The sequence below is a fragment of the Megascapheus bottae genome, chromosome 16, assembly GCF_031878675.1.
Source record: "Megascapheus bottae isolate mThoBot1 chromosome 16, mThoBot2.hap1, whole genome shotgun sequence".
NCBI classification, from domain to species: Eukaryota; Metazoa; Chordata; class Mammalia; order Rodentia; family Geomyidae; genus Megascapheus; species Megascapheus bottae.
In genome coordinates, this window is record NC_143524.1 from 21,537,298 (window position 1) to 21,549,954 (window position 12,657).

Sequence of the window (12,657 nt, forward strand, 5' to 3'; positions counted from 1 at the left end):
AGCAGGTATAAGAAGTTAAAATGTACCAATCCAAAAATTCATATGGAATAATAGAAGACACTGCATAGGTAAAACCAATCCTTAGTAGGAAGAACAGTGCTGAACTTCAAACTCTATTACAAAGCTACAGATATTAAAAAACAAAGGTTGATACTGGTACCTGTTTATGAGGTCTAATGGACTAGAATTGAAGACCCAGAAATGAACCCACAGACCTATAGCCACATAATTTTTCATAAGGGAGCAAAAAACACAGGACAAAATAAAGACAGAGGGTGCTGGCAGAATTGGTTATACACATGTAGAAAACTGAAGTTAGGTATTTATCACCCTGCACCAGAATCAATTCCAACAGATTAAAGGCCTCAATGTAAGACCAGATATATTAAAAGTATTATAGGAAGGTCTGGGGGATATGCTAGAGCTCCTTGGAACAGGTCAAAGCTTGCCCAAATGATCAAAAGCAAGGCCACATGAAAGCATAACTATATTCATTGCAACATTATTTACCATAGCTAAGATATGGAATCAACCAAGATGCCCCTCAGTTGATTAATGGATCAAGAAAATATGATATATGTACATAATAAAATTCCATGCTTCCATCAGAAAACTAGTATTTCCCCATTTGTAAGGAAATGGAAAGACTTGGGAAAAGTTAGATTAAGTGAAGTAAGCCAGACCCAAAGAAACAGAGGCTGCATGGTTTCCCTCATTTGTAATAACTAAATGAAGTCTATAAATCTACAAATCAATCCAATGGATAGTAAAAGACACTTGACATGATTAAACAGCACTCTAAGCACTTGCAAAGTAAGAACAAAGGAGGATATTCTTAGGAAAAGAATTACAATGACTCAATAGCCATGTGCATATGACCATACAAAATGATGCTTATCGAAATGGAAACAGCTGGGATTTTCTTCAGTTGTGGAGCTTAAACTCTGGGCCTGGGCACCACACCGTCCTGAGCACCACGTCTGGTTTTCTAGTGGTTAACTGGAGAAAAGAGTCTCATGGACTTTAGTGTCCGGGCTGTTTTGAACTGCAATCCTCAGCCTCCTGAGTAGCTAGGATTATAGATGTGAGCCACCACACCTAGGAAAAACAGATATTTTTATTGTGCTATTTTCAGTTTTTCTTTCTTTTTTTTCTCTTTGGTTTATTTCCTGTTGTCACTGTTTTTTATTTCTGTACTTTGTCTTGTGTATAAGTTTATCAGATTTGGAGAGAGTCACAGAAATAGTGGGAAAATAGTGAACCAATTCACAGTGGTACTCACTAGACACTAAGTGGGAAATGAACTTTACAACTTGCGAGGGAAGGGGCAGGGGTGTGGAGGAGTGGGAGAAATTAAAAAAGAAATGTACTCATTACCTTAATGTGTTAACTGTAATCCCTCAGTATATCACCTCTATAATAAAATTTACATTAAAACAAAAAAGTTAAAGTGTACAAATGGTAAACAGAGTGAAGCCTAGATGGTGGCTTTGGTGCTAAATTGGCTTTGCCTCTAAGGATTAAATCTAAGATGACAAAAAAGGGGTACTTAGTCTTTTGTGTGTATATGTTTTGGTACAGAGGTTTGAACTCAGGGCTTTTCACTCTCACTTGCCTCTGTCACTGAAGACTGGCATTTTACCACTTGAGCCACAGCTTCACTTCTAGCTTTTTGCTCATTCATTGAAAAGTAAGATCTCACAAGTATTCTTTCCCAAGCAAGGGATGAATCGTGATCCTCAGATCTCGGCCTCTTGAGTAGCTAGAATTACAAGCATGAGTCAGCAGCACCTAACCAGGAGTACTAACTTTACAACCTACAATGAGGACAGGACTGCCAACAAACCATTACAAAGACACTATAGAAAGTGCTAGAAGAGGAATAGAACCAAGTAGGTAAGAAGCATATAGTAGAGTACCAAGGTCACAAAGAAAGAATAACCCCTTCATCTCATTTCCAAAAATGTCACCCCAATTGTCATTTAGGAGTTGAGTTCCTCTAAAGAGTTGACAGGACCAGATATGGAAGGAAATTATAGGGACCATAGGCCCCATCCTCTCCATTTCTCCACAAATTGAAGCCGGAAGTTAAATGATTTGCCCAAGGTCACACAGCAAAGAAATGTATTGATGGAAGACAGAAGCCCAGCTGGCTACTTTCTACCAACACCATGATGTTTTCCCCCGTCATTGAAACAATATGCCCAAAAGGGATTCTGAAGCATCAGTGAGAAATATCTTGCATGTACTCGGGCTATGTCTGTTCTCATGCAGCTATATGCAATGACATGATGAAGGAAGGAAGGAAAGGAGAGAGAGAGGGCGGGCTGAGTACCAATATGGAGGAGGAGGAAGGGGGGGGACATGAGCTATTTTAGCCAAGGTATATGGAAAATCACTTTTCCCAAAGTCTGGGGTAGGTAGAAAGAGAACAATAAACCCGAGCAGAGACCAAAGTGCAAGTTCTGTACAGAACTCTGCTGTTCTGCACATTAGGCAACAGGCGTTAATTTTCACCTTTCCTTTTTGATCTATAAAGAGCAAAGTAGAGCCATCTATTTCTCTTCCTCTCTGCTGCCTCTCCTATCTGTGAGATAGGAGAAAGAGCTTAATCAGGCACCTGTGGCTCCCCATCCATGCAGTCTACATGCTCAAATGGTAACATTTTAGTGACATCTTGAAGTGGATTACACCAACAGACTTCCTCAATACTCTGTATAGTAATACAGGGCTAGATGAAAACAAACAAAAAACTTTACTACACAGAGGCCTGTTGCTGGGTTTTGTACATAATTTGGGCTCCAATAGACAGATTCATCACTCAAGATGTTGATTTAGAGATACCTCATGTGCAGAGAGGTACTCTTGACCCACTGCTGTGGGTCAAGGCTGAGGCCTCTGGATTCTTGAAATACCAGCTATGGAAATGGCTTCATGATTATGCAGAGAAGTCAGCAGCTTTTTGGTTCAGCCTAGTTTACTTTTAAGTCATTTCATTGATTCAGGAGCAAATTCAGGACTGACAATGTTAATACCTCCCATTCCTGCACAAGCAACAGACAGTGGACTTGATCTTCTGCAACCAAACCCCAAGAGAGTCGTATATCAATACAATAAAATTTCACTCCTAATGATCTCTCGCGTGAATGGGGAAAAGAGCACTGACAGCTGAGGCATTTTCCTGATCAATATCTTTTCTACATATTACATGACTCAAGACTCGAAAGTATCATTGTCCCACTTCACAGACTCTGGTTGCCTGACAGATCTGCTTCTGCCAGAGGTCAGAGAACTAGATGTGGTCTAACTCACATAGCACTTTTCTGTCTCATTGTTTTCATCAATGCTCTTCGAGGCAATTCATGGCCAGGGAGTGGTAAATATAGGCATGCATCAAATCACATATGGGCTCGCTCGCTTTCTTTCTTTCTTTCTTTCTTTCTTTCTTTCTTTCTTTCTTTCTTTCTTTCTTTCTTTCTTTCTTTCTTGTTTGGCCAGTAACCCCTTCCCTCAATCTCTTGTACTGGCAATTTGCTATTTTCACTAGACTAAGTGACTGGAGTTTGGGGAAGAAAACAGATGAGAATGGGTACTTGTTCCCTGCCATGGCCCTGACACCTTGGGGAGCTCAGGGAGTATCCTCCCCAAGTCCATCTGTGCCAATCCCATGCCCTGGCTCCACAGGAAGAGAGTGCAGGGACACACTGACCTTTGGTACCAACCCACTTCACCATGAAAACAGAATGCCAACATCGAGTGAAGCTTCATTTCAGAAACCTGCCAGATACTTTCATGTTCTTTGAAGGGTTTGGATGAGGCAAAAAATGGTGATAAAGAAACTCATCAGTTCAGCAGAACATCGAAGGGAGGGAGGGTTTCTACCTGGCATCTTGAAGCCCCATCATACTTGAAGTCAAATCTAGACCACCTAATCCTATATCTTGAAGAAAGTAGTGTGAGGAGACAGCACTTGCCATGCCACCTCTAACCTGTGCCTTAGAGCTCACAAGCATTGTAACATGCAGTGTCCTCACTTAACATCATGTTACCTCACATTGTCCTCATTTTACAAATAAGACAAATGATGGGTCTGCCCTTCTGGATATTTGGGAAATTCTCTGAGATGATTCCCTGAAGTATATTTCCAATACCATTGACCTCTTTCTCCAGACCCTCCTCAATACCAATTAGCCTTAAATTAGGCCTCCTAATTGTATCTTGGACCTCCTGAAGCGCTCTCTCATTTTTCCTAGATTTGGATTGACTCATTTTCTGTTCTTTCTCTATAATAACTAAATTATCTTCAGCCCCGGAAATTCTCTCCTCTGCATTGTCTAACCTGCTATCAAAGCTATCTACTTTATTTTTCATCTCCCTTGCTACTAATTGCTCATTTTTGATGCCTTGCATCTCTTCTTTTAGATTATGTATGGATTTCTTTAGCTCCTTGATTTCCATTTGAGTGGTTAGCTCAGTAGCTTTATTTTCTTTGAACTTTTGCTGGAGTTCGGTCACCTTTTTATTTGTGGATTCTATGAATTCATCCATCTTTCTTTGAACAGCCTTTATTATGGCCTCCTTTATGGCTTCTTCTTTTTTACTTATCACCTTGTTTATGGTTTCCTCTTGTTCAGCTATGGCTTCCTCCCTTATCTCTTTCTTTATATTTTCACATTTTTCATTAATGATGTTTATCAATTGCATTTGTACAGCACTTGGAAGACTCTCCTGTAGGTTTGCCAGTGACTGTTCCATTGGCTGTTTACATTGGGTGCGGGAGGTGGGAGATGTTGTTTCTTGATTTGACATTTTTCTTGAGTTTCTTGTTCTGCCCATTTGAAAATGGGAGCAAGATTAATACTAAACACGATTATAGTTTTTCAGATATAACCAACCTAGACCTCTGTAGCTGACAGACTCTAGATGTTCACAAGTTTTGATTGGTGTTATCACTCTTTCTTTTTGTGCAGTTACCGACTAGTCTAATTATTCACTGATAAGCGATTTATATCCAAAACAATAAGCCTCTCAATCCAATCTCTATTGTCTTTAAGTCCCTCTGAGCCTAGAGAATAATTAAACACCTAGATATACAATGTTGCTCAACAGCCATCAAGTGTAGATCCTAAGATTCCACCTCACTCCAGCTAGAATGGCCAGGATCAGGAAAACGAATGACAACAGATGCTGGAGGGGATGTGGCCAGGAGGGATCACTACTACACTGTTGGTGGGAGTGCAAACTCATTCAATCACCATGGAAAGCAGTGTGGCAGTGCCTCAAAAGGCTAAACATAGAACTCCCCTATGACCCAGCAATTCCACTACTTGGCATTTACCCAACCACCCAGAAACAAGGACATACTAAACCCACTAGCACAACAATGTTCATTGCAGCACTATTCACCATAGCAAAGATATGGAACCAACCTAGATGTCCCTCAGTTGATGAGTGGATCAACAAGTTGTGGTATTTGTACACAATGGAATTCTATGCTGCTGTCAGAAAGAATGACATTGCCCCATTTGTTAGGAAATGGAAAGACTTAGAAAAAATCATATTAAGTGAAGTAAGCCAGACTCAAAGGAACTTAGGCTCAATGGTTTCCCTCATTCGTCATAATCAGTAGAAACCTTGGGCTCTACTAGCAGAGATTTGCAATAGAGCAAAATCTTGATACATAAGGACATATAATGTGAAGCTAATTGAAAGGACCTCCAGGATACTGAAACAAAAGCCATATAATGAATGATTGTTGTCCTTAATGTACTATGTTGTCTCTCATCTCCTTTGCTGTCCCTTGGTTATCTCATATTGGTATAGTATCTCACTTTGTTATCTGATATATTGAATTTATTTGTATTTGGATATTTGAAATTTGATAGGGAAGGGGGGAAAACCAAGACGGGTGGGGGGTGTGGGGGGGGGAGGGAAACGGGTACCAAGACATGTGAAAGGGTATCAATGTATGTGAATTAATGCACCTTCTATCTGGCAAATATCATGTAACCCTTTTACTAATTACAATAAAAAAAAGAAAAAAATAATATTCCTCGAAATGAACCCCAACGAATAGAAAAAAAAACAACAAATAAGACAAATGAACATATGTCCCCTTTATATGGCTGGCCAATAAAGAGCAGGACAAAGCCCATCCCAATTTCTTTAATATCAGAAACAAAGCTCCTTTGAGAAGCCAGGGTATCTATGATTATGTGAGAGAGCACAATGAGGAAACAGTTATTAGATTCGAATACTTGGGTTCAAGTTGTGACTATTTTTGTGCCAGTCCTGGGGCTTGAACTCAGGGCTTCTGGCTCTCACGTGGCTTTTTTGCTCAAGGCTAGTGTTCTTCCACTTGAGCTGTAACTCCATTTCCAGCTTTTGACTGGCTAATTTGAGTAGGAAACTCTTGGATTTGTCTTCCCAGACTGGCTTTAACCATGATCCTTAGAATGCAGCTTCCTGAGTAGCTAGGGTTATAGGTGTGAGTTCTGACTTTAAAGCTGATAAACATGGGTACTTTTCTTGACTTTTGTGTTCCTTAATTTCTTCATCTATAACATGGAAAAATAACAGAATGCACAGAGTTATTGTCTTGATAAGCTATATCATATGGTATGCATAATTCATTCTGAATAGCACCTAGCACATACCAAGTATTCAATAAGCTATCATGACTATGGAGATACAATGTTAGAACATTCTACTTCGCTACAGAAATATTTGATAGTCTTGATATTACAATCTAAGATGCCCCAAACATGACCATATAAAACAAACCCATGATTGTAGTCACAGGTAGGAAGGATAAAAGATGAGACACCTTTAAGCTAATTATTACAAATATTGTTACATTAACCTCCCAGGGAGCACAGATGTCGAGAAGAAGGAACTTCCCCCCTTGCTTTGTTCAGCCCTGAAATAATCACAGGAGAATCAGCAGACAATAAGGGAAGGTTTGGCCTGATGACAGTGGAAGGGAGATAACCAGAGGGGGCCAGACAGGAGCCTGCCTTTCGACCACAAAAACATATTATGATCGATTGGAATCTGCTGTGAATCAGCATGGGGATATCATGTATCAGGCATAAGAAAGAAAGGCTGTGTTGGCAGAATACCAAGCTGGTTGGCAAGGAGGGAGAAGAGAGAGGGTACAGTTGCATAGTTCCAACCATCACTGGCTAACAACACAGATAGGAGGCATTGATTTGTGATTCTCCCCACCACCATCTCACGGACTTGAGTGAATAGAATGTTCATCCACTGAGACTGATGTTGGACAGTCCAGAGCATGTGTGTTTTGCTCTTTGTAAGTTAAGTGTACATTTGTGGATGAAGATAAAGACATGTGAGGATCTGACTTCAGAGCTCTGTAATGAGCACTAGATCCTGCCACTTACAAGCTACGTGATTTAGAGCAGCTTACTTAACCTTTTTGTACTTCAGTTTGTAGAACTGCAATAAAACTCTCATCGTGGGCTTTTTAGGAAAAGAGAAAGAAGTAACACGCAAAATGATTTACTCTGTGCTCTGCCCACAGTAGGCAGACAGGAGGCTCATGGTAGAGGTGAAAACAATGAAAAGGTTGTCAGTCAGAAGAGGAGAATGTATACAATTAGATGTGACAGCTTTGAATGAAAGCTTTCACTGGATGGAGCAGAATAAGAGAAGTGGTGCTCCCTGAGAGTTGTTCCTTCTGTTTTGTCAGAACAGGAAGCCATAAGGTAATTTACTTGCACATAATGGAGGGTGAGAAAAGCTTGAGATAAACACTGAAACCATTACTGAGAGGCAACCATGAGCTGAGCACCAGTGGCTCACACCTATAATTCTAGCTACTCAGGAGAATCATAGTTTGCAGCCAGTACAAGCAGAAAAATCCAGGGGACTCTTACCTCCAGTTCACCACCAAAAAGCCAGAAGTGGAGTTGTAGCTCAAGTGATAGAGTGCCACCTTCGAATGAGAAATCTAAGGGGCAGCACCCAGGCTCTGAGTTCAGTCCCCAGAACCAGAGGCTAAAAACAGCCAAATTAAACTCTGCTAGGTTTGGGGTTGTCAGATGATTTTTGGTGGCCAAGTGAGAGAAATTCCCAGAAAAGACTCTCACCAAGGAAAAAATTGCAAACACAATGAAATATACTTCATTTTATATACTGGGGATATTAACAAAGGTGTGGGCTATTAAAATTTTTGGTAAGTAGTTTCATATGATAAATGTACTGACTCACTAAAAAGACTCTTGAGATAAATTTCTTTGTAAAGGAAACGTTAGAGATAGACAACCTTGCAAAACTATTTCATGACATTTACAAAAGCTCTCAATATATTTATATATAACATATATACACATATGTATATATATTATATAATATATTCTATGGCCCATCAACCTACTCCTAAAAATATACTCCACAAAAAATACACACTGGAGGTGTAGCTCAATGGTGAAGTGCTTGGCTTATAGGTAGAAGGCCCTGGGTATATTCCCCAGAACACCAAGCAACACGAAAAATGCATCCTTACCTACCTACATATATACAAGAAAAGTATAGAAATGTCTATACATGTTTGCACAAGTTATGTATTAGAATGATTCTTAGCAGCAAAAACTCACACTAAGAATTTCACCAGGTGCTGGTGCCTCACACCTGTAATCCTAGCTACTCAGAAGGATGAGAGCTGAGGATCACAGTTCCAAACCAGCCCAGGCAGGGAAATCCATGAGACTGTCTCCAATAAACTACTCAGAAAAAAAACCCCATAAATGGTACAGTGGCTCAAATGGTAGAGTGCTATCCTTGAATAAAAGAAGCTCAGGGACAGCACCAAAGTCCTGAGTTCAAGTCACAGGACCAGCAGAGGTGGGGGGAGAGAAAGAGAGGGAAAGGGAGAGGGAGATAGAGAAAGAGAGAGGAGGAGGAAGAGGAGGAGGAGGAGGAGGAGGAGGAGGAGGAGGAGGAGGAGGAGGAGGAGGAGGAGGAGGAGGAGGAGGTGGTGGTGGTTATCCATTGGCAACATTTGAATGGATCACTAAGTTGTGATAAAATGGAATGTTACAAAACAGGGAAGATGGCCAAGCCCAACTACAACAAAGTGACAAATTTCACCCCCCCCCAAAAAAAAGTACTCCACAATTCCACCTAATACATTTCAGAACATCAAGGATTACTGACGTGGTAAGGTAGATTATGGACTGGTAGATGGTACAAGGGAGAATTCAGATGGCCTAGTCATAGTTCCTTTCTTAATTTGGGTGCATAAACACACCTATGAGGGGGAAATCGTGTCTGGCTGTACACCTAAGATGTGGATATTTTTCTGTTGTATATGTTATGCTTCACTTACAATTTGCATTCAAACTCTCGTGAGATCTTGACAGATGATTATATGAAGTTCAGCGTTATCCCCACTAATACACAAAGTGACCCCAGCTCTAGAGCTATGTGAATGTTTCAAGTTGGCACAGCTCACGTGTGGGAACTGGGGTTTGGACTCAGATCTGTGCAACTCAGATTCTTTCCATGAGACCATATTCAGCTCCTCTAAGCATCTTCTGGCTACCACAATAACTTTTTTATGGACACCTCTGTATTTGGTTGTTGTTATGTGTTTTTTTTAGCATTGAAAGTGGAAAATAGCAGGTTTCACATCTAGAATCAGCATTTTATTTAAAAATTTCAACAAAACACCAGAATTCCATGTCAAACGAGCACACAGCAATGTAAGCCCAGAGGTCAACAAAATAAACTGAAGAGGAACACAATGCAAGGATATGAGACTCCAACACAAATAACCAACTTTCTTTCACCTGGAGGAAACATAAGCTAAAGAAATATTAACATGTTTCCCAGGAAACATGTTCCACAAGCCAAATTAATAGGCTCTCTCCCTGTCTCTCAAATTCCTCTACAAGCTGGAACACAGGAATAACAAAGTGATCTCTTGTGAGGGATGAGACAGGGCTCAATCCAGAAACTAGTGGTGCAGAATCTCATTTGGAATCAGGCCCCAGCAATAGACTATGCCATGTAATGAGGGAAAAAATGAAGATTGAGATTAGAAGGCTACCTTCTGTCAAATCAAGTTGAAAAGTTCTAGTTGGAGCTTCTCTCCCAAGAATTTGGAACTCCTCTTTCTGTCTGGGTATTTGGGGGGTTCACATCTCAGTCCTTTCTTCCCATACTACCCCCCCTCACCACTCTCTTCTGGGTGTCTCAAATCCTAAAGTGAGACAGCCTATTCTCAATGCTCAGCTCTACCTTTGACAGTGTGGCCTTGTCAGGACCCAGCCTGTCTGTGTCTCACCTGCCTCATCTATAAAGTGACAGGTAATAGCAATGGCCACTTCCTCGGTCTTAATTATTAAATGAGTTAATGCAGGTAAATTACAATAGTGCCTGGAACAGAGCACTAAGTGAATGTGAGTGGTTATTACTAATTATATGCAATATTCTCCATAACATATAATTCCCATTCTCTTTCAGTAAATGTTGATTATTTTCTTCATTGTATTTATTAGTATCTCAAAGTATTTATATTTATTTACCTTCAGTCTTCTCCATAAAAATGTTATCTCCATGGCAACAGTGACTCCATCCTCCGTGTTCACTACTCTCTGATTACCAAGTATACTCTCTGGAACACAGACCACTCAATAAATATCACCAGAATAAATAATCTGAAGTTACACCTCTAGTCTATTATCCAATTTATTTCACTTCTTGAGACTAAACCATGAGTCAAGTCTGTGTTATCTAAATTTGTTTAATTCCTGGGTTTTTTTATAGTTGTAGAGGAGAGGCTAGATTGGGGAGCAAGGGATTTATCTGAAATGTATTTGTAGGTAGCTTGGTTTTGGATTTTGAATGGTAAAGGATGTCTGTATTTCAAAATAATGTCAAACAAAGGACTATCATTTTTTCCCCCTGGAAATTTCTTTAGGAAAATTGGCCTTTCCAATTGCTTCCATAAACCTTATTATGTCTGTGTCCTTTGTCTCTCTTTCTGTTTGTTACCACTCTTTATGCTGCCATTTAGATCATCACTCTTAGGAGCAGGCGGAGGGAATCCAGCACCAAGAACAGCACCACGAATGCAGTTGTTCAGAGTGAGGAGTCCATACAAACTCCTTTGCTTTCATACAGACTTCATCAAGTCAAAAACACTTTGGATATAAGGTGTTTTGTTTCCTTGCTTTATTCCAGGCATGCTTCCAGGGAGAGGAGAGGGCTAAGATATGGGACACTGAACATGAAGGCAGGGAAGGGAACAGCCATGAATCTGGGCTGACCTTGTGATGGCTTAGACCAAGAAAAGACGAGGGAAGAAATGTTCCAGGACTCCGTGATGCCAGGATTTCCAAGCCCCGGCAGCAACTGATTTCAGCATCCCTCCACATCAGCTCCTCAGCGTTTCTATAAATGATGAAGCCTAAGCTAGTGGCAGGAAGAGACCAGATGGAGAAGAATTGAAAAACTCCATTTTACAACTCCACTTGAGCTATCCGCTAGACGTGAGAAAGCATGCACTCACCATCTCCACTGAGACAAGGAGTAGGGTATATCAGAACTGCATATAGGGTCCAGCCAGGGGAATCCTGAGTAAGTTAAACCAAGTATACACTTCAATGTCAGCAGGAGTCACCAATGAAAATTCTCCTGTCAGGCTAGCCATTGGGGTCATACTAGAGATAAGGTCAGGAATAGGAAGAAGAACAGAGTGGATCTAGGTTGAACCTTGGATAGTTGCGCAGAGACAGGGAATGTGACGAAGTTTGAAGGGGGAACCCTATATAACTCTAGTAGTCTTTGCCATCATTCCTAGTCTGATTAACAAGGACATTTATTGTATTAAAATAAACCTGTATTGCAGGTTTACAAGAAGCCCCATGCTAAGTCATGTGCACGAAAGATGGCATTGAACGTCACCAAGCCCACCGTCAGGTGGCCTTTCTTATCATCCAGTTTCATAGGAAACAAAGCTGAGAAAACATATGTGACTTGTCTGAGATCACACTCACTACAAATGGCACTGCTGGGATTCGAATCCAAGGCAGTCTGGCTAACAGCTCTAATCAGCATTATGATCTGGCAGCTGTCTGCAACAGCCGTTGCTCTAATTGCAGATTTAAGTTCCAGTGGATTTTTTATTTTGCATGCACACATTTATTCAACATAAATGTCACTGGTAATTTTGAAGAAAGGTTAAGTAAATAGAAAATGTATTAGTGCTGATCAAATGTGGCCTCCTAGTCTCTTACACTGTGTAACTTTGTAACATGGGAAGAAAAGCAAAGTGCAAATAGGTAGACTACAATCTTTTACCCTGAGAGATACTAAGGGAAAAGTGAATGAAGAGAGTGTTTATGGTATTTTGGGGTTTTTGTTTCAAGATGCAGTAGAGATTCTAATTCTAATTTTCTTCTTCTTCTTCTTCTTCTTCTTCTTCTTCTTCTTCTTCTTCTTCTTCTTCTTCTTCTTCTTCTTCTTCTGCTCCTTCTCCTTCTTCTTCTTCTCCTCCTTCTCCTTCTCCTCCTCCTTCTCCTTCTCCGCCTCTCCTCCTCCTTCTCCTCCTCCTCCTCTCCCTCCTCCTCCTCTTCCTTCTTCTTCTTCTCCTCCTTCTCCTTCTCCTCCTCCTCCTCCTTCTTCTTCCTA

General features: G+C 40.5%; 1 protein-coding gene and 1 pseudogene across 2 annotated transcripts in view; both read right to left on the reverse strand.

The window, feature by feature from the left end:
* Kiaa1549l (KIAA1549 like) overlaps nucleotides 1–12,657 on the reverse strand; it is a 216,710-nt gene that overhangs the window by 115,695 nt on the left and 88,358 nt on the right. The window lies entirely within an intron of this gene.
* Nucleotides 1–12,657, reverse strand: part of LOC150052996 (10 kDa heat shock protein, mitochondrial pseudogene) — a 68,047-nt pseudogene that overhangs the window by 10,327 nt on the left and 45,063 nt on the right.